This window comes from Mya arenaria, chromosome 1 (assembly GCF_026914265.1).
Source record: "Mya arenaria isolate MELC-2E11 chromosome 1, ASM2691426v1".
Lineage (NCBI taxonomy): Eukaryota > Metazoa > Mollusca > Bivalvia > Myida > Myidae > Mya > Mya arenaria.
The window spans coordinates 17,830,740-17,852,018 of NC_069122.1; the positions used below are offsets into that span (position 1 = coordinate 17,830,740).

Genomic DNA, 21,279 nt, shown 5'->3' on the forward strand with positions numbered 1-21,279 from the left:
GTTCTACATAGTTTACAATTTATTTAAGTTTAGCAGTTATTTCGTATTTTTATAATTAAAAAAGATTACTGGGTATGTCTACCAGGTAGAATTGACTCCTTATGCGTGATTGGCTAGTCGGTGTTATCACGTGATATTACCGAGGTAGGTGTATAGCTTAATTTTGTCACCCAATTAGAGTATGCCGTCGTAGCTCAGTATATACGACGCTAGACTGCAATTTTGGCGACACGGGTTCGAACCCGGTCTCCCACACAATTTTTTTTTTTACATTTTTACATTTTGGTACATTTTTTACAATTATGATATCAAAGCGTAACACATTCTATTAGATAATTGTTCTGAGATTCGTAACAGAAAAACACTTTTTTTGGTGCCAATCTGGTGTACAGTCCCGTTAAAGCTGCACTTTCACAGATTGACAGTTATAAGTTACTTATTCAGACTCAGCTTTTTTTGTCTTCAATGCATTCAATATAGTCATATAAGATAACTCACAACAGAACAGATCTCAATTGTTTGGAAAACTGCAGAAAAACTCATTTTTCTAAACCGTAAGTAACGTTTTTAAACCTTAAATTAAACATCAATTTTCAAATGTAAATACGAACAATGGCGATCTGATCTTTTATCAGCAGTGTTATATCACTGATTTTCAGACAATTACGCAAACATTGGCTCATTCCAAGACAAAATATAAATAGTTGTAAATTTGGTTAATCTGTGAGATCGCAGCTTTAAGAATACCAGCAAGTATTTAGCAAATATGTACCATTAAACTCCATTTACCAAAAAATTGGCACGACATTGGACATTGGACGTTCAAAACTGGTAGTCGTGCCATCACTACATTAGACATTGGACATTGGGCTTTCAAAAATGAATGTCGTGCTAGCACGGCATTGGACATTGGGATTTCAAAAATTGAAGGTTGTGCTGGCACGACATTGGACTTTGGACATTCAAAATGCTAGCAGGACTTTCACTTTTGAATGTCCAATGTCGTGCCAGCACAACATTCGATTTTGAATGTCCAATGTCCAATGTCGTGCCAGCACAATATTCGATTTTGAATGTTCAATGTCCAATGTCGTATGTTTAGCTAACTTCACACAGCTTTTCAAAAACAAGTTTCCATTTAATCGAGACTGCCATTTCCATTTTTTTTTCATTTTTTGTTAACGGAACTTAATCAACGCGTACTCAATATATTTAAGATTCTAATGCTGTTGTGTGGATTTGTTTTCTCAAATTTTAAGAAATAAACATTTATTACGTTATCAATGATGTCTAACGCTTGTTTTTATGTTTTCAAAAATACAGATTAATTCTCAACTGTGTGCTCTTTTCTTGATTACGCTACTACTGTTATTGCCACTGGTAATTAAATTTAGAAATAATTTAAAATTTTAATAAGTTTAAATAACACAATTTCCCATTACCACGTGGAAGAAATTATGGGCCACCTGCACAAAACTTCTAGCCGAGAGAACTATTTGTTATATGGCGCATTAATACAATTACGCCAATCAAAACCAGATGTGATCAATGCTAGAAATATATTTGTTTTCTCCTGAATATTCCTGCTACTAGAATACTGCAGAGTTCGTGTGCATAGTTTTCGTTCCTCTGTCATTTATTTTTTTTAGCTCGTATATTTTTCGCAAACAAAAACTCGATATCTTGTGACTGTCAACGTCCTGCAGTACAAGCGCGGAGTAAGCACTAATTTGGTAAAATCGTATATTAAATAACATATGAAACTTGATACATGTGTTCATGATTATAATACTCGTTAGTAACACATCTCATAAACTTGGTTTCTTGAATTCTGCCCATTCAATATTGGCCTTTCTGCTGTAGCATTTCTTTCTGAACTAATTAAGGCAATGTTTTCCGCGTGGCAAAGTTTTTTCTCGTGGCAATGTTTTCCTCGTGGTAATGTTTTCCTCGTGGCAATGTTTTCCTCGTGGCAATGTTTTCCTCGTGGTAATGTTTTCCTCGTGGCAATGTTTTCCTCGTGGCAATGTTTTCCTCGTGCAATGTTTTCCTTGCGGCAATGTTTTCCTCGTGGCAATGTTTTATGTTTTCCTCGTGGCAATGTTTTCCTCGTGGTAATGTTTTCCTCGTGGCAATGTTTTCCTCGTGGCAATGTTTTCCTCGTGCAATGTTTTCCTCGTGACAATGTTTTCCTTGTGACAATGTTTTCCTCCTGGCAATATTTTCCTCGTGCAAAGTTTTCCGCGTGGTTATGTTTTCCTCTTGGTTATGTTTTCCTCGTGGTAATGTTTTCCTCGTGGCAATGTTTTCCTCGTGGCAATGTTTTCCTCGTGCAATGTTTTCCTTGCGGCAATGTTTTCCGCTAGGTAGCATTTTTCGCTCGGCAATAATCTCCGCTTGGCAATGTTTTCCTCGCAGGAATGTTTTCCTCTCGGTAATGTTTTCCTCGCGGTAATGTTTTCCTCGCGGCAATGTTTTCCTCTCGGTAATGTTTTCCTCGTGGTAATGTTTTCCTCGTGCAATGTTTTCCTTGCGGCAATGCTTTCCGCTAGGTAGTATTTTCCGCTTGGCAATAATCTCCGCTTGGTAATGTTTTCCTCGCGTCAATGTTTTCCGCTTGGTAATGTTTTCCTCGTGGTAGTATTTTCCGCTTGGTTATGTTTTGCTCGCGGCAATATTTTCCTCGTGGCAATGTTTTCCTCGTGGTAGTATTTTCCGCTTGGTTATGTTTTGCTCGTGGCAATGTTTTCCTCGTATTTATGTTTTCCTCGTTGTATTTTTTTCCTCTTGGTTATGTTTTCCTCGTGGCAATGTTTTCCGCGTTGTAATGTTTTCCTCGTGGCAATGTTTACCTCGTGGAATGTTTTCCTGGCGGCAATGTTTTCCTCCTGGCAATGTTTTCCGCGTTGGAATATTTTCCTCGTCGCAATAATTAAGCCTTTTGTTTTTATAAGGCATACAGTTTGTCAATTCCAAACAGTCACCAAGCTTATTTCAGGTACGTCGCCATATCGGAAAGTAAACTGAATTGGTTTAAGATGGATTTTTCATGTTAACAACGTTAATTCATTACAAAAACATAACAAAAAGTGAGAGCTGAATGAACACCAGACACGATAAGTTAGTTTTATGTCCGGTCAAATAGCAGCATGAAGCAAAATCTTGTTTGTATAACAAAAATAATGACAGAGGCTAGTATTCTAAACCGTAAGAGAGTTGAGAGTGCCTTGTGGTATGTTTGTGGTGTCCGCCTCTCATCCAAGAGGCTGTGCGTTCCATCCCCACCCGGGTGAGAGTGGTCTAGAGGTAAAGGTGTCCGCCTCTCAACCAAGAGGCTGTGCGTTCCATCCCCACCAGGGTGAGAGTGGTCTAGAGGTAAAGGTGTCTGCCTCTCACCCAATAGGTTGTAAGTTCCATCCCCACCAGGGTGAGAGTGGTGTAGAGGTAAAGGTGTCCGCCTCTCAACCAAGAGGCTGTGCGTTCCGTCCCCACCAGGCTGAGAGTGGTCTAGAGATAAAAGTGTCCGCCTCTCATCAAAGAGGCTTTGCGTTCCATCCCCACCAGGGTGAGAGTGGTCTAGAGGTAAATGTGTCCGCCTCGCACCCAAGAGGCTGTGCGTTCCATTCCTACCAGGGTGAGAGTGGTCTAGAGGTAAAGGTGTCCGCCTCTCACCCAAGAGGCTGTGCGTTCCATCCTCACCAGGGTGAGAGTGGTCTAGAGGTAAAGGTGTCCGCCTCTCAACCAAGAGGCTGTGCGTTCCATCCCCACCAGGCTGAGAGTGGTCTAGAGGTAAAGGTGTCCGCCTCTCACCCAAAAGGCTCTGGGTTCCATCCCGACCAGGGTGAGAGAGGTCTGGAGATAAAGGTGTCCGCCTCTCAACCAAGAGGCTGTGCGTTCCATCCCCACCAGGGTGAGAGTGGTGTAGTGGTATAGGTGTCCGCCTCTCAACCAAGAGGTTGTGCGTTCCATCCCGACCAGGGTGAGAGTGGTCTGGAGATAAAGGTGTCCGCATCTCAACCAAGAGGCTGTGCGTTACATCCCCACCAGGGTGAGAGTGGTCTAGAGGTAAAGGTGTCCGCCTCTCAACCAAGAGGCTGTGCGTTCCATCCTCACCAGGCTGAGAGTGGTCTAGAGGTAAAGGTGTCCGCCTCTCACCAAAGAGGCTGTGCGTTCCATCCCCACCAGGGTGAGAGTGGTCTAGAAGTAAAGGTGTCCGCCTCTCAACCAAGAGGCTGTGCATTCCATCCCCACCAGGCTGAGAGTGGTCTAGAGGTAAAGGTGTCCGCCTCTCACCTAAGAGGCTGTGCGTTCCATCCCCACCAGGGTGAGAGTGGTGTAGTGGTATAGGTGTTCGCCTCTCAACCAAGAGGCTGTGCGTTCCATCCCTACCAGGGTGAGAGTGGTCTAGAGGTAAAGGTGTCCGCCTCTCACCCAATAGGTTGTGCGTTCCATCCCGACCAGGGTGAGAGTGGTCTAGAGGTAAAGGTGTCCGCCTCTCAACCAAGAGGCTGTGCGTTCCATCCCCACCAGGGTGAGAGTGGTGTAGTGGTAAAGGTGTCCGCCTCTCAACCAAGAGGCTGTGCGTTCCATCCCCACCAGGGTGAGAGTGGTCTAGAGGTAAAGGTGTCCGCCTCTCACCAAAGAGGCTGTGCGTTCCATCCCCACCAGGGTGAGAGTGGTCTATAGGTAAAGGTGTCCGTCTCTCACCCAAGAGGCTGTGCGTTCCATCCCCACCAGGGTGAGAGTGGTCTAGAGGTAAAGGTGTCCGCCTCTCAACCAAGAGGCTGTGCGTTCCATCCCCACCAGGGTGAGAGTGGTGTAGTGTTAAAGGTGTCCCCCTCTCATCCCAGAGGCTATGCATTCCACCCCTGCCAGGGTGAGAGTGGTATAGTGATATAGGTGTCCGCCTCTCATCCAAGAGGCTGTGGGTTCCATCCCCACCAGGGTGAGAGTGGTTTAGGTGTCCGCCTCTCATCCAAGAGGTTGTGGGTTCCAGCCCTACCAGGGTGAGAGTGGTGTAGTGGTAAAGGTGTCTGCCTCTCAACAAAGAGGCTGTGCGTTCCATCCCCACCAGGGTGAGAGTGGTGTAGTGTTAAAGGTGTCCCCCTCTCATCCCAGAGGCTATGCATTCCACCCCTGCCAGGGTGAGAGTGGTGTAGTGATATAGGTGTCCGCCTCTCATCCAAGAGGCTGTGGGTTCCATCCCCACCAGGGTGAGAGTGGTTTAGGTGTCCGCCTCTCATCCAAGAGGTTGTGGGTTCCATCCCTACCAGGGTGAGAGTGGTGTAGTGGTAAAGGTGTCCGCCTCTCAACAAAGAGGCTGTGCCTTCCATCCCAACCAGGTTGAGAGTGGTGTAGTGGTATAGGTGTCCGCCTCTCATCCAAGAGGCTGTGCGTTTCATCCCGACCAGGTTGAGAGTGGTGTAGTGGTATAGGTGTCCGTCTCTCATCCAAGAGGCGTTGGGTTCCATCCCGACCAGGGTGAGAGTGGTGTAGTGGTATAGGTGTCCGCCTCTCAACCAAGAGGCTGTGCGTTCCATCCCGACCAGGGTGAGAGTGGTGTAGTGGTATAGGTGTCCGCCTCTCATCCAAGAGGCTGTGCGTTCCATCCCCACCAGGGTGAGAGTGGTGTAGTGGTATAGGTGTCCGCCTCTCATCCAAGAGGCTGTGCGTTCCATCCCGACCAGGGTGAGAGTGGTGTAGTGGTATAGGTGTCCGCCTCTCATCCAAGAGGCTGTGCGTTCCATCCCGACCAGGGTGAGAGTGGTGTAGTGGTATTGGTGTCCGTGGTGGCTTGACGTTTAGTGCTTTTCGTTGAGTATTTGTTAATCCTTGATCCCTGAATATTCAAGCCGAATCATCATTTTGTAATTGGAGTTTTACTATCCGACTTGGCAAATGCTATCACTTCTTCTTAAAGCGTATATTGGTTGCCTGTGTCTTTTACACCAAAATCACTTGAAACAGCTGAGGAAGGCGGTTTGTATTAAGGTTGGTATCTTGAAGTTTTTAGGTATTATATTTGATCACTCTTAAATAACACTTATAACACTTTCTGCTGCAACTCTGCGTGCCAAATTCGTAGCCATATTGGAAATGAGAAGCGAAATCAAAATTTAAAATATGTTAGATTTTCTTGTATTTAAATGATGCAATCCTTGGCCAAAATTCCAACTTCACGGAATTTTGTAGAACTTGGCAGCGCTGAAATTTTGGCCAAGGATTGCATCATTAGAATACAAGCAAATCTAGTTCACACGTGTAAAAGCAGTTAATAGCATAGTAATTTAAAGGCTAAGAAATATTTTCATATCTTTTCTGTCAATTTTTTTTTATATATTTAGAAGTTAACGTAATTTACTCGATTGTACATCGGTTTTGACCTGTGGTGACCTATGTGAGGATCCCTGTAAGTCACGTGATTCCTCAACCTGTTATTTATGGGTTCGAATCCCTAATATTGTATAAAAGACGAACGCCGTTGATAGCAAATTTAATTACAGTCAAACGCTGTTGGCTCGAACTCCAAGGGACCGGCAAAATACCTCGACCCTCGGATCATTCGAGCCAAGAATTGTTTACCTTCAGTGTAAATAGATGGGTCCTTTACAACTAGTTCGAGCCAACGAGGAGTTCGACACAATCGAGCTCGGGCCAACGGGGTTCGACTGTAATAAAATAAAAAAGAAAGCATCACAAATATTATAAATTAATCCCAGCTGCAAGAAAGGTGAACCTCTCATGTACGTATATAATATTTCTGGACTGGTATCATTGTTACACGAGGCATTGGTAATTCAGCCCTTGCCTAATTTGATATTTTGGTAGATGTTTGTTTTCGATTTTTATGCATTCTGAAAAATGAAAGCCTACTCGCTCGATGACGTTAAACACAGAATCAATTTGGCAGGAACCAATAATATCAACATAAAATTTACACTAATATTTAGCCATACAAAGACTATTACTCGTTTACGAGGGAAAACAATAAAACATTAAATGTTTATAACTTTACACAAAGGAAGGGGCTTATCCAATGTTGGGTAAAGTAATTTATGGGACCAGCCCAGGTGTTCTTTAGTACCAGCTTTCAGGTGTTTCGATGCAAACATTTTCATAAGTTATTTGTTCGTAAATATATTGTAGACGTTATATTGTTTTGATTATATGAAAGTCTGCACCTTGAAGATCATCGCTTATACATAAAATTTAATGAGTTTTCCCCAATAAAAGATGTGGTATTACGTGTGTTTCTATAATACCCGATAAATCATACGCCGCCATGGTAAGATTTAAGACTTAAAGGGACTAGACACCAGATGATTTGACTGCAAGAAAAATAAGAAAATTGTCAAAAACGTACATAAAATTTATATCGTTGAATGTTGAATTTTAAATTGCCGATATGTTACATCGCTAACGGCACATGCATCTTTCGAAGTTGTTGCGTATTTTTCCAATTCGAAAACTTACTGGGTTTGCATATTCCTTAACAATTCGCCCAATAGAAAAAACTATGTCTTTACAAGCCTGTCGATTAGAGTTGATTTAATGTATTTAAAGTGACTAGACACCAGCAAGAAAAAAAGAAAATTGTCAAAAAAATCCCTCAAACTTTATTATTATCGTTGAGTACAACGCATTGAATTTTAATTACCGATGTGTCATATTGTTAACGACATATGGAACTTTCGAAGTTTTTGCCTACGTTTTCAATAATTTACTGGGTTTGTCTACCAGGTAAATCCCAGTTAATTTAAAAATAACGTCGGTACATTTAATATATGTTATCACGTGACTTTAGTTTGCCAAAACGGATGAAGGATGCCGTGTTTAATTTGAAAGAAAGGTGCAGAAAACACGTCTAACTTATGAGACGATTGTTGATGACTGTTAGACTAGTCTTTTTGGACCCACGAGTCATTTAATATTAGTTCGTTTTCAGCTATTAAATACACTTTTACGATTTTGTTTACAGAAATTAATATTTTACATAACTGAAATATTCGCTATTAAGTTTAAGGTTTGTCACTCAGAATTATGTTTGTTATGTATTGTTTATGTGTTGATTTTAAACCGAGTGTCACTTTAAATATTTCGGACAAAATGGTATATGATTTAATTCATGACCAAAAACAGGAGTATAAGCATTCGGAGCTCCTCGGCCATTTTATCAAAAACAACCTCGGTTGTATTTGGACGGTTTATAAACTCAAAAATAGGTACGTTTCAGTCCGCTGCAAGTAGATCGCGTAGTAATTTTATTTTGCAGTTAAACTTTATGTCTTATCTCTTGGGGATCTTAATTATGTTTGCAATAATACACTTCACTGGTAATCAATTTAAACTTAGATCAATACATACAACTCTAAAACACTAAATTTAATTAATGAGGTAATTAAAAAAAATACGAACTACTTCATCTGATGTACCGGCATACATCCGAGGTTGTTTTTGAAAAAAATGGCCGAGGAGTTCCGAATGGAGTATAAGATGTTTACCCACATACCGAACGTTTAAGGGGAGAAAACAAAGCTATAGGGCGACTATAAATTAATTGCTGGATTTTCATGCCCACCCGCTTCCTTTTTCCGCTGTTTCTTAATTTGTATTTACTAAAATGTTGAACTTACGGTCTGTATCTGCGTACGGGTCCGGTACTGTTCGGGAACGGCGTTTATTCATACCAGCCGGTGTCGATGTAAAGATTCACATGTAAGAAAAGAGAATTATTTCGATGGTGTTCGTGGTTCGTCTAAAACACATGTTTATGTTCCTTATAGAAAAGAAAGAACATGAACACAATAATATACTATTCAATTGTGAAATAGTCATTTAAAGGGACTGTACACCTGATTGCAGCAAAAAATATTTCTCTGTAACGAATCTCAGGACAATTATTTAATAGAATGTGCTACGCTTTGATATCATAATTGTAAAAAAGGTACCAAAATGTAAAATAAAATTTCTCGGAGGCCGGGTTGGAACCCGTGTCGCCAAAATTGCTGGCCAGCGTCGTATCCACTGAGCTACGAAGACTTACACTAATCGGGTGACATAATTAAGCTATACACCTAACTCGGTAATATCACGTGATAACATCGACCAGCCAATCACGCAGGTAGACATACCCAGTAATCTTTTTTTTAATGCAAAAATACGAAATGCTAAACTTAAATAAATTGTAAACTATGTGGTACTTCTGTTAGTAAGTTTCAATGCATTGTACACATTAATACCAAGTTTATGACAGTTTTCGACAATATTCTTTTTTTCTTGCAAATTGATCATCTGGTGCACAGTTGCTTTAAAGATGCACTCTTACTTTAAAATAAGATTTTCCATGATTAATACAATTGTTTAAAAAATACCAAAAATGATGAATTAATGTCAAAAACAATTATTCTTATGAAAGATCACGAGTTTAATTTGAAAGTAAGGTGCAGAAAACACGGTATTTCTACCTTATGAGACGATAGCAAATCACAGTAAATCTTAAAGCACTCACCAGTTATTTAATATTTTTGCGTTTTCAGCTATTAAATACAGGGGAACAATCGTTTTTAACCAATATTAAAAAAAAAATGATGAAAATCTAGCAATTAATCTATATTGGCCTTACCATTGCAAGTTTGTGCTCATTATTTCTGGAAAAGTATTTGCTTTACTTTTGCGGGATTTAACAGTCAAGGACGTGATTCAGTTTGGTTTTGGGTTACATGTGAATGGGAACGGAGGAATTACAACTTCGTATAGAATTTTGTGCAATTTTACGGGCCACTTGTTCTTTGATGTGTCATTTATCAAAGAAACCGTTCGTCATTATGACTTCTGTCATCTTGTAAATTCATTTTCATGTCTAGAAGGAAATGTCATTGCCAGGAACAACAATGTAGCTTAGCACATTGACTGAGGCTAAACAATTTGTTTTACTCATTTTCCCGACCTTCGTTATATTTTGGCATCCGTTATTCGTGTAAAGCCAGTGCATGAATTGATTTATAAAGCTTATTTTTCTTTACTTCTCTGGCTGATACTGCCCCCTATGGTAACACTATATACTTCTCTTTCATTTGGATAGTTGACGATGATATCATACAAGCGAAACAGTACCTCGGAACATTGAATGAGAAAATATTGCAAAATATTATGTATTTTTAGCGAAATTTACAGTTCTAAATTCTTGCGAAATCATATGAATTTTAAGCGAAAACGTCATTAAAGTTCCAAATTCTCGCTTTTAACTTGTTTAAACATTAAATTCGAATTCGTCAAAAACTTTCCTAAAAAAATACATTGTTCCGCTTCTTAGTCCGTATATTTTTTTAATAATAGTTTTTACTAGTTGTAGTGTTTTAACATGTATGCTGTATATCTAAATTTAAATTGATTGCCAGTGAAGTGAATTATTGCATAAATGATTAAGATTCCAAAGAGTAAAGTCATTAAGTTTAACTGCTAAATTGAAATTACTTCGCGATCTACTTGCAACGTAGTTAAATGTTATATTTCTGACATTGTAAACCGTCCATAACATCCGAGGTTGTTTTCGATGGTAAATGACCGAGGTATTCCATAAAAGAATAATTTACATTACAGAACAAAATCTTTCTGTTTGTGTATTTGCTATTTATTTCAACTAAAAATGTGATCAGTTTGGCCATTTCAATAAAGACTCAAAGATATGTACCTGATTTAAACTTAAAATGCATACAGACACGTTTAACAGCAGGCACTCTCTTTCGGAACTCCTCGCCCATTTTTATCGAAAACAACCTCGGATGTATGCCGGTACATCAATTAAAGTAGTCCTTTTTATTTTTTTATTTATATCATTAATTAAATGTCGTGTTTTAGAGTTGTAATTATTGATCTAAGTTTAAATTGATTGCCAGCTAAGGGTATTGTTGCAAACATAAATAAGATTCCCAAGAGCTAAATAAAATCACTACGCGATCTACTTGCGGCGGACTTAAACGTACCGCTTTTTTGAGTATGAAAACGGTCCAAATACATACGAGGTTGTTTTCGATAAAAATGGCCGAGGAGTTCCGAATGCTGGCGCCCTGTTACAAGTTCTGTTTGAAAATAATACCAACTAATAAACTACCAAAAAAAGAGAAGTATGAAAGTGTTGCTCTCGCAATATCGCGAAATGACGTCCTCATTTTGTCCTTGACATCAAAATACCTATTCCGAGTTTATCATTGGCGCCTACTATAGCAATGCGAAATGGTGCAGTTTTTGCTGTTGTTGACGTTGATGAGTTGACACGAAACAGAAAAACACAACCATACATCAATTAACCCGACCTTTCTTACTTGAGCAGTACGAAAAGGTTAATACTTACAATACTAGGTATATCAGAGAATAATGCAACCGCAAGTGTATGATGGAAGTGTTTTCTTAGGCTTAGAGTGTAAGATTATTAGTATTTTCCATGGCCGTTCGTGTAAGATAAATTAATCCCAATTCGAGTGTAAGGGTTTTTGCGGAAACGGGGTTTACCGGGTTTTCCGCAGAACACCCTGAGCGAGGGTTTGGATGAACGAGCGGCCATGGTAGAAGCTTTTTCTCCCATCGTGTAAAACGAAATGATTGCGCGATGACTTAAAAAAAGTAGTTCCATACGGGTACGCTTTTATCTTTGCCCGTTAGCAAAGCATGGCCAAATATGTGGATCTACTTATCTGGGGTGGGAGAAAATTTCATCCCTACCCAAGCGTATTTTTGGGGGAAACGAGGTTTACACAGTTCCTTTCGGGTACTTTTTATTTTCGCATGTGAGTAAAGTAAGGATTTTCAGCATGATAAAATATTTGGATCTACTTATCTGCGTGAAATTCAAAACCAGATATATGCCCAATTTCGAACCCGGTCATGGTTTAAAAGTTGCATTTTAGTGTAACCATTTTATATTGGTTTGACATTCATTTTGACTTTAGAATGCTAGTTTTTTTTAGTTAACGAATATGAAAAATACAAATGTGGTCGAAAGAAATCGCAGTCTGTGACAAAAAAAAAATACATTTACCTATTCCGTTTGAAATCTACAAAAATATTAAGGTATATAGGTAGGCATACCTTTTATTTTCTTACCGGGATTTCTCGCAGATTTTTATATTTAGGTTCAAATTTGATTTTTATGCTTTTTCCTTAAACCGTTAGTAACGCTTTTAGCATACAACATTCATTTTCGAACGGATATATGTCAATCTGAGATTTGATCTTTTGTCAGCGGTCTTTTATCACTGGTTTGCAGATATTAACACAAAAAATGCTTAATCAAAGACAAAAAATAACAAAGCTGTAAAAACGGTAAATCTATGAAAGTGCAGCTTAAACATTGGAGCAGCAACTCAGTCGTAGAAACCAATAAAAAAATGTGCAATTGCTTACAACTTGAATTGCCTCCTTGGTCAGATCGTTTGGCCATGGTATGGTCAGCGAAAATGCTGCTACCAACACTACATACAACATAAATCATATCTCTTTCAAACCATTGCCTGAATGGTTATGACTTCTGTACAATAACAAAAGTAAATCATTCAGTAGTGATTCCTCATCCATATGGATTTCATCATGTCCTGCACACACTAAGGTTCAAGACAAACCGCCACTTTGTGTTAAAGAACACGGAAATCATTGTTTTCATAACTTGGAATTACTGCTTGCCGATATTTTTATTACCCTTGGTGGTCCGAGAAATGTTAGTTTTAAACTGTCAACACAAATTTGTCTGTTTCCGCGAAATAAAACTCGAAGGAATTATTTCTGAATTCTTCTTTGATCCCGCTCGAAAGCCGAGTTAATTCTTTGGGTATTTGTTTTCAAAAGTTTGGAAGAATCATAACATTCTTTCAGGTCAAAAGGACCCTGCAAAATATCGTGCATCTTGGGAAAGTTCGCATCACTTCTACAGTGTGTGTAAACCAAGTGATAAATTGCGTCAAATATGCTATGTCGGAAGGCAACATTTTTATGAAAATGAAGACTTAAACCACTCACTGCTTCAGGTTCAACTCAAAGCCTTAGACAACAAAAATGAAACCTTATGATTGTATTAAAGCCTCACTCAGATAGATTGATTGTTTTGAACACGTTTTTATTATTTGTCTTGGAATGCGCCAAATTTTTCGTTAATGTCTCGACAACAGTGATATTAGACTGTTGACAAAAGAGCAGATCAAAGTTTATATATTAACGTTCGATTGATGTGGGGTTTTTTTTGCTAAAAGCGTTGCTAACGCTTAAAGAAAAATGAAACTATCGGCAGTTTTCCAAAAAAAATGAGATCTGTTTTATCTGGGGCGTTATCTTATATGACTGAATTGAAGGCATTGATGGCAGAGTCAGCAGATTCTGCGTCAAAAAATTAAAAAGTTCAAAACTTTTAATATGTGAGAGTGCAGTTTTAACCCTCTAGTCAGTATACGTACATTATATGCAATCGAGGGCGCCACCAAAATTCTTTACATTGTTCTGAACAGGATGCTATGGAAAGGTTTGCCCCAATAGAAATAAAAAGCGAAAATGTTAACAAAACTTAATGGCATTATGAAAATAGGCGTTTCTTCTGAAAACTTGAAAGAAATTAATGCTGACAGATAACCACAGCTATTCATACAATGCATAGTTTGATTGCATTTATGCGTGGCCTTCTTGGATTTATTAGACAGAGTTTTAATGTTTCTTTTTTACAGTTAACAGTTCACCAGTGCTAATGACACAATTGCGAAAACAGAAATGCAGACATTTGCTAATTTATTAGCAATTTCAGCATTTAACGAAAACTAATATACCACTTTGTATATCCGTATGAATGAATGATTCATTGATTTTACAACATAGTTCTCCACCATGATACAGTGTGTGTATACCACGTGATAAATTGCGTCATAAATGCTACGTCGGAAGGCAATATTTTGATTTGAAAAAGGACTTTAAATAAAGATAACTTATTTTTCTCCATTTTAAATGAAAAATAGCGCGCACATTCGGTCTTTTACCAGAATTTGATTGTGAGTTTAGTTTCTTAAAACACTTCGACAAACCTTTTCCCAATACGGCCGTCTGACGGAGCACTGCCAAAACATTATTTTGAAAACAGGTTTGTCGAAGTGTTTGATGAAACTAATGACCTCATCAAATTTCGGAAATAAAACAAATGTGGGGCTCTTTAAGTGGCATAGTATGCCCATTGTTTCATTTAAAATGGTGTTGTAAATGAAAAGTTATCTTTGATTTAAGTTTTCATTTTAAGCAAATTTGTGCCTTCCGACGTAGCATATATGACGTTATTTATCACGTGGTATACACACACTGATGATAGCTGAGTGGTTAAGCGTTCGGATCGGGTGCGGAAGGTGTGGGGTTCGAACCCGGCCGGCGTCAAACCAAATGACGTTAAGATATGGTACTAGTAGCTCCCTTGCCTAGCTCTCGGCATTAAATGGACTGTGTCACAGATTGGCACCAATAACAAATCTCAGGACAATTATCTAATAGAATGTGTTACGCTTTGATATCATAATTGTAGAAAAGTACCAAAATGAAAAAAAAAATTGTGTCTGACCCGTGTCGCCAAAATTGTAGTCTAGCGTCTTACTCAATGCGCTACAAAGGCTTATTCTAATCGGGTGACATAACTAAGATATACACCTACCTCGATAATAGCACGTGATAACACCGACTAGCCAATCACGCATAAGGAATCAATTCTACCTGGTAGACATACCCAGTAATCTTTTTAAATGGAAAAATACGAAAAAACTGCTAAACTTACATAAATTGTAAACTATCTGGTACTTCAGTTAGTAAGTTTCAATGCATTGTACACATCGGTGCCAAGTTTATATCAGTTTTCGAAAATTTTCTTCTTTTTTTTTTCGCTATTTTATCATACGTGAGACAGCCCCTTTAAGATAGTACTGGAAACATTGTGTACTCAGTACTGATTCAAACCATAAAAGTTATATCCCGTGTGTCGATGCCTAACACCGAGCACGTTAAAGAACCAATAATAGAGGTATATTCGCAGAGAGCTGGGGTATCGCACCCGGATCTCTTGTATCTCATCCTGTTTCGTCAAGTCTTCCAATGTTCAAATTTGGCGGAGAAATGCAGTTACTTCTATCCCATGTCACTTCTGACATTTAAACACAATTTAAGACGTGATGGCGGGGGAAGACCTTGATAGTCTCAAGATGGAACAAAAATGTAGTGCCGGTTTTCCAACCTATCAAACGCACTTGGTCATAATTTATACTGACCTGTTTTATTTCTTCTAAAGAGTGAAAAACAAACTGATTGTTGTAATATATTTAACATGGTTAAAAATAATAAATGTTTTTGTTGGTAACGCTTATAAAACATTTTATATTTAGTATCAACCGATTAATTAAAAAAACACTTTCAAACAGAGCTTAGGTGTTAATATTTTAAATGATACAGAATATGCTCTAGTTCGCCGAATAGCGTTGGAAATCTTAATATTATAAGCATGGATTTACTAAAAAACCGGGTGTCTGCCAGTTACTCATAAAAATACGTAAATTAATTACAAGCGCGTAGCTGACTGTACACAAATACGCAGTTGCGTAATGAAATTTTGACAGGTCGAAGTTTTATTTCATACCACAAAGCCCGAATTTAAAATTAAAACCGAAAGAGGGTTGGGGAGAAGGGGTTAATATGTTGTCCGTCGATGAACTAATTTCGATCTGCGTAACCTCAAATTGACCCTAGCTACGTGCCTGAATTCAGTATCAACAAAGTTTTTTTAAATCGTTGCCGACATAAAATAAAATGTGAAAGAGTATCTGTAAATCCCCCAATGTTCGCAGTAAACATTTAAAATGTCAGCTTAATACGTTTAATAAGATAAGAAATAAAAGCGACGAAATCTCATGATCAGATAATTATTTCAATTTTCATTTTAATTTAAAAGCTTGACTGTTCAACGTCCCATCACACTTTATTAAAATGCCAATCTGCCAAGCTGGACAGTGAAACTAATTCAATTATATCCGTCCCGTCCGTAGGCAGTGGCTTATCAACAATAGTTCGTCCCTTCAAGCGCGTCGACGATTTATTGTTCGACATAGCGCCATACCGTTATCCGTTAAACTATCTTAATTATAGGTTATCGGCCCGCAAATTATTCAAATTAGTTTCTGCCGTTGACGTGATTCCAGATAGGTTGACTGATATTAGTTGAGGCATCAAAAATCCCAAAATCTCAAGGTCAAATCCATCTGATCTCTTCATTCAACTTCAAGTTAGATTCAATTTTAGTATTTAAACTTTCTTGTAAAACTTTTTTTTTAAATACATTTCTTTCAACTTTGCCAACAAAGCATGTTCTTACGAATAAATAGTTAGGATATGAAAATCATCTTTCATGATCAGTTCTGTTTGAATTTTATAGAGTGGTTTTTTTTCACCAATAAAATGTATTTTGAAGTTTTCAATATTTGCATATAAGATTTATTCAATTAGACCCAAACATAACATTACAATTTCTTGTTACGGCTAAAAATAACATAACAGTGTTCTTGCTGGTGCTAAATATAACATACAGTCGTTACCCGTTTGCTCGATACCCAAGGGACCGGGAACAAAACAATGTTCTTGCTGCGGCTATCATGTCAACTAGCCTACCGCTAAATATAGTAAGATCACAAACAGTGGAATACTTCGCGAAGATCACAAATCAAAACAACGTACTCAAATTGACTTAAGTAAAATTAGAATTCAGGCTTTTTTGTTTTCAAAATACATTTCAATACATCCAACAGTAAAAGATTCTAAAAACGTTAGTTTATCAGATGGAGCGTTTTAAAAGATGGTCTCCAGAAACGCTAGATCATAAGATGATATTCAGTAAACGATAGCTTTTAAGATGGTTTTGTGAAATGTTAGCTTGAAAGATGCTCTTGAGTAGCGCTAGTTTAAAAGATGGTTTTGTGAAATGTTAGCTTGAAAGATGCTCTTGAGTAGGGCTAGTTTAAAAGATGGTTTTGTGAAATGTTAGCTTGAAAGATGCTCTTGAGTAGCGCTAGTTTATAATATAGTCTCGAGAACCGCTTGTTTATAAAATGGGCTCTGAGAAACGCTTGCTCATATGATAAAAATATGATCACGAGAAAGCTTTATTTATGAGATGGTTTGAATGTCTGTATTTTGTTCGTCTTATTCTCACTAAAACATCGCTTGCACGTGTGCGGTAAATTTCAAAGGCATTGTAAATATCTTCATAATTTCTTAATGTCGTTTTCCCAAACGAATCTTCAGCAGCTTTGTATTTTTACCACTTAGTCCAGAGGGCAATCAAAGAAAAAAACGCCCATTCTGTGTGCATCATATACATTTCCACAGGATTTACCGACATGCATAAACCTGGCTAAAGATTTTCTCTCTTGATTGTTAATGGACGAAAATAATAGGAGGTAGAATAAGTCGCCTAATTCGTTCCATCTGTGTGAGATTATATTAATTGTCAATAATAAATACACAACATAACATTCCGGCTTTCTGAAGCCTTTTCTTCTCGCTTTTATTACTCGTCTGAAGACCCGGGATGACAACAGCGGATGCCACAATGCTCTTGTAGTCAAAGAACATCTGAGATGTTGCACAACTATCGTTAAATGCTGCTTCTTAAGTGTCCTCTTGTAATTTAACCTCGAAACATCTTAGTCAACCGTTTAAAGATGCTGTCATTTATGACAAAACCAAAAAATGTCAATTGCAACCGAAAACATCAACGGAAACATAAATTATTTACTGTTACCCAGCGTTCACAAAAACAAAGCAATTTATATAGTATTGGCGTAATAAAACAGTTTCTACGCGCGAATTAAAAATAAAAGTACTTGGAAGAGTATGTAATATATTACAAATTTATTACGAATGGTAAATCAACAACGATGCCATATATTCGCAGAAGAATGTTTTGCAAAATTGCACCAATGTTTATTGAATATTTAATCGTTCTTGTGAGATAAATTGTGGTTGTTGTTATGATTATGATGTTGCCTTTTGGTCGTTATGAGCCTTCAGCATGTCGTCAAAGTAAGACTAAATATGAAAAATATTGGTAAAACAAATGGCGACAAAAATACTGCATTCATAATAACAATCATTCTTAAAAATCGTTAGTACACACACACATATACAAAAAATGCACAGCCAAAACTCGCTGGCTCGATATCTCAGGGACCGGCCAAATTACTTCGAGCGTCGCGTACATCGAGCAAAGCGGGAATGCTTACAAAATCGGTATTTTACATCCAGTTTGAGCCAACGAGGATATCGAGCCAAGCGGTATCGAGTCAATGCCCTTCGACTGTATACATGTTCCAAGAGACCTTTAAGTTATAATTTGTTAAACGATGTTAGATGTTGTAAAAATATACAGATTTGAGTGTTTACATAAAATTGCTCACAACATGTGCGATATTAACTAATAGTATATATATAATAGTATTATTCTTAACTTTTCAATCTAAAATAATTGTTCGATTTTCATCCATTTTTTTTAAATGGGGGCGAGGTTACATTTTATTTTTTTATTGTTTCTTTTATCATAGATGACTGTTTTTCTACGAGAATCCTGTATACCAAGTAACGTATAATTGGAGAATCTGTGTTCCGAGTTGAATACCGTTGGCTCGATATCCGCGGGACCGGCCAAAATACTTCGAGCCTCGCGAATATCGAGCCAATATTTAAGCGAATGCAATGTTCGAGTCAACGAGGAAATCGAGCCAAGCGATATCGAGCGAACGGGTTTCGACTGTAATACCAAATTTTCTGCGTATATAGCGTACCATGCCTCCCGTGAACTTATTGCAGAGAGCAATGAATATTCTGTCTGTGCACCATGCTCTAAAAAGTCTAAAATGACTAACAATCTTATCGGAGCACTCGCCGAATAGGCAAGGTCCGAGTGCGAGTATAAATAAGCTTACACACCACCACCATACAGCTAACAAAAGATGCAGTTACAACCTTAGTAAGTTTCCCCACACTGCTCTCGACGGAAATATTGGAGTATAAATACTTGTTAATCCGTCGAAAGTTGTCTCCAGTATATCGGTGTGAACAACTATCCAAGAGGTATATTAGAAGAAGGGTATGGCAGGCCGTGCATTACTGTATTCACGCAAGTATCATTGGCAAAGTACAACATATCGCAATGAAATTAATCACGGTTTATGTTCAACGGGGCTGTCTAAGCTCGAGAGCATCTCATTCGGAACACCTCGGCCAATTTCCATTGAAAACAACCTCGGGTGTATGCCGGTACAGAAGAAGTAGTTTGTAAAATTTTAAATATTTTAGTTAATTGAAGTGTTTTAACGTTTATTTTGCATGACTATGTTTAAATTGATTGCCAGTGAATTGCGTTTTTGCTTAAATAATTAAGACTCACAAAGTAAAGTCATTAAGTTCAACTGCTAAATTGAAATAACTACGCGATCTCTTGCAGCGTAGTTAAATGTAAAAAAAAAATCTGACATTCTAAACCGTCCATATACATCCGAGGTTGTTTTCAATGGAAAATAGCCGAACTGTTTCGAATGGACAGTATCCACTTAAAAAATGAAAGTGGTCCCCAATTCACCGAATAGCTTTTTCACCGGTTTGACTAATGCGCGGAAAGCGGAGAGAGGCTATTAATAGTTTTAGCCTTATCTCACGTGTTTTTCCTGATATATCAGAGTCCAGGGAACGGACTCTAGCTTACTTAATGTCGGCTGATAGCGATTTTTGTCAATCAAACTAATATGATCTGATGTTATCAAAAATATATAAAAACAAAATTGTCTTCTTAGGTTAGGAACACAGACAAAACCCGTTCGCTCGAATTCGCTTGGCTCGCTTTCATCGTTGGCTCGAACTTTATTCTTGAAGGAACCGATTTTAGCATTCCCACTTGGCTCGACATTTGCGAGGCTCGAAGTATTTTGGTTTATCTCTGGTATATCGAGCCAATAGGTTTTGACTGTACATGTATTTTCAGTTTGCTTATACATCAAAAATATCACCTGTGACTTGGAATTCCAAACCTTTACACTCGTAACTTTATTTACCGCTTCCAATTTATCGAAGGGTTCGTCCAATTACAATCTCAGGTGTGCAAATAAAAATGGCTTGTTCTTTGCGAATTTTTGGAATCCTTCAGTATTTTAGACATATTAATTACTTCATGAAATTACAAAGCTTACACCTGAGTTCAGCAGATATTATGTAGTAAATGTTCGCTGTTTTTGTGCGTATTTTATAACTTGGAAATTAACAATAGAACGTGCATCGTCGACATAGCTGTGTTTATTGACGCATTAAGTTGTACTTAACACATTTTTTTCAGAAACACTGGTTCGAAATAGAATGCTTTCGAAACTTAATGTTTACGATATACAATATACCGTTTTTGACTTGTAAGCGATTGAATATGATCTCGGAGCGTTTTAGCCAGGTTTTGAAAAGGACAGGGTGCGACAGAAAAGGGATAGGTGTTGAGTGACAAAAGAGCCCATTGTTTTGGGCAGTCAATAATTAAAGTTATGAATTTCATAGTAATATTAGGTTTCAACTACCAATTTTTTAAAGTTTGTTTGATTTCATAATAGTATTCGTTTTAATGTTTTAAATTGAAACCAAAGAAATATTTGATTATCTTTAGCATTCAATTCTTTGAGGACAGAAGGGTTCACATACTGGTCTCCATGAGGGCATTAGGGTGCTTCCATAAAAGGACAGGGTGCATCACCCTCTCATAACCACCAAGCTAAAACACCTTAACCTAGTATTCACTCGCCGAGGCGCAATGATCATATTCAGTAGCTCAATAGTCAACAAGCGTTTATTGTGTTACAGAAAACCCCTTTTATGCGACCGCCCCGCTATCACGACCACCCCGCTATCACGACCATCCGCTAATGAGAATTTTAGTATTAAGGTGCCAACTCGAACAGCCTATTAAAGAACCAAGCCGGAAGAAACATAGATGTTTAAAGATCAGAATTATAAAAACACCTTAGTTAGTATGATACATATTTTGCTTTGGCAATGGCTGTCTTAGCCAATGAAATACTGTCTATATTCAATTCAATTCAATTCAATTCTTTAACACATTCTTTTTCTATTCATCACATCCATTTCAAATGATACAAACATTATATAGGGTCGAAAGGCATTCAAAATTAATTAAATTGAACATTCATCATTGGATATTTGACATTTGACCTTAAAAGCGCACACTATTATAAG

At 38.0% G+C, this 21,279-nt stretch overlaps 1 long non-coding RNA gene across 2 annotated transcripts in view; it reads right to left on the reverse strand.

Annotated features, from left to right (window-relative positions):
• LOC128246522 (uncharacterized) overlaps positions 1–21,279 on the reverse strand; it is a 52,036-nt gene that overhangs the window by 21,830 nt on the left and 8,927 nt on the right. Inside the window, exons 1-2 of one of the 2 annotated variants that reach the window (XR_008255774.1) lie at positions 8,634–9,003; positions 6,583–6,668 (exon numbers count right to left, since the gene is read on the reverse strand). This is a non-coding gene — a long non-coding RNA (uncharacterized LOC128246522). Of the gene's footprint in view, positions 1–6,582; positions 6,669–8,633; positions 9,004–21,279 lie in introns of those variants that run through there. The other variant, XR_008263350.1, reaches the window with a different exon arrangement.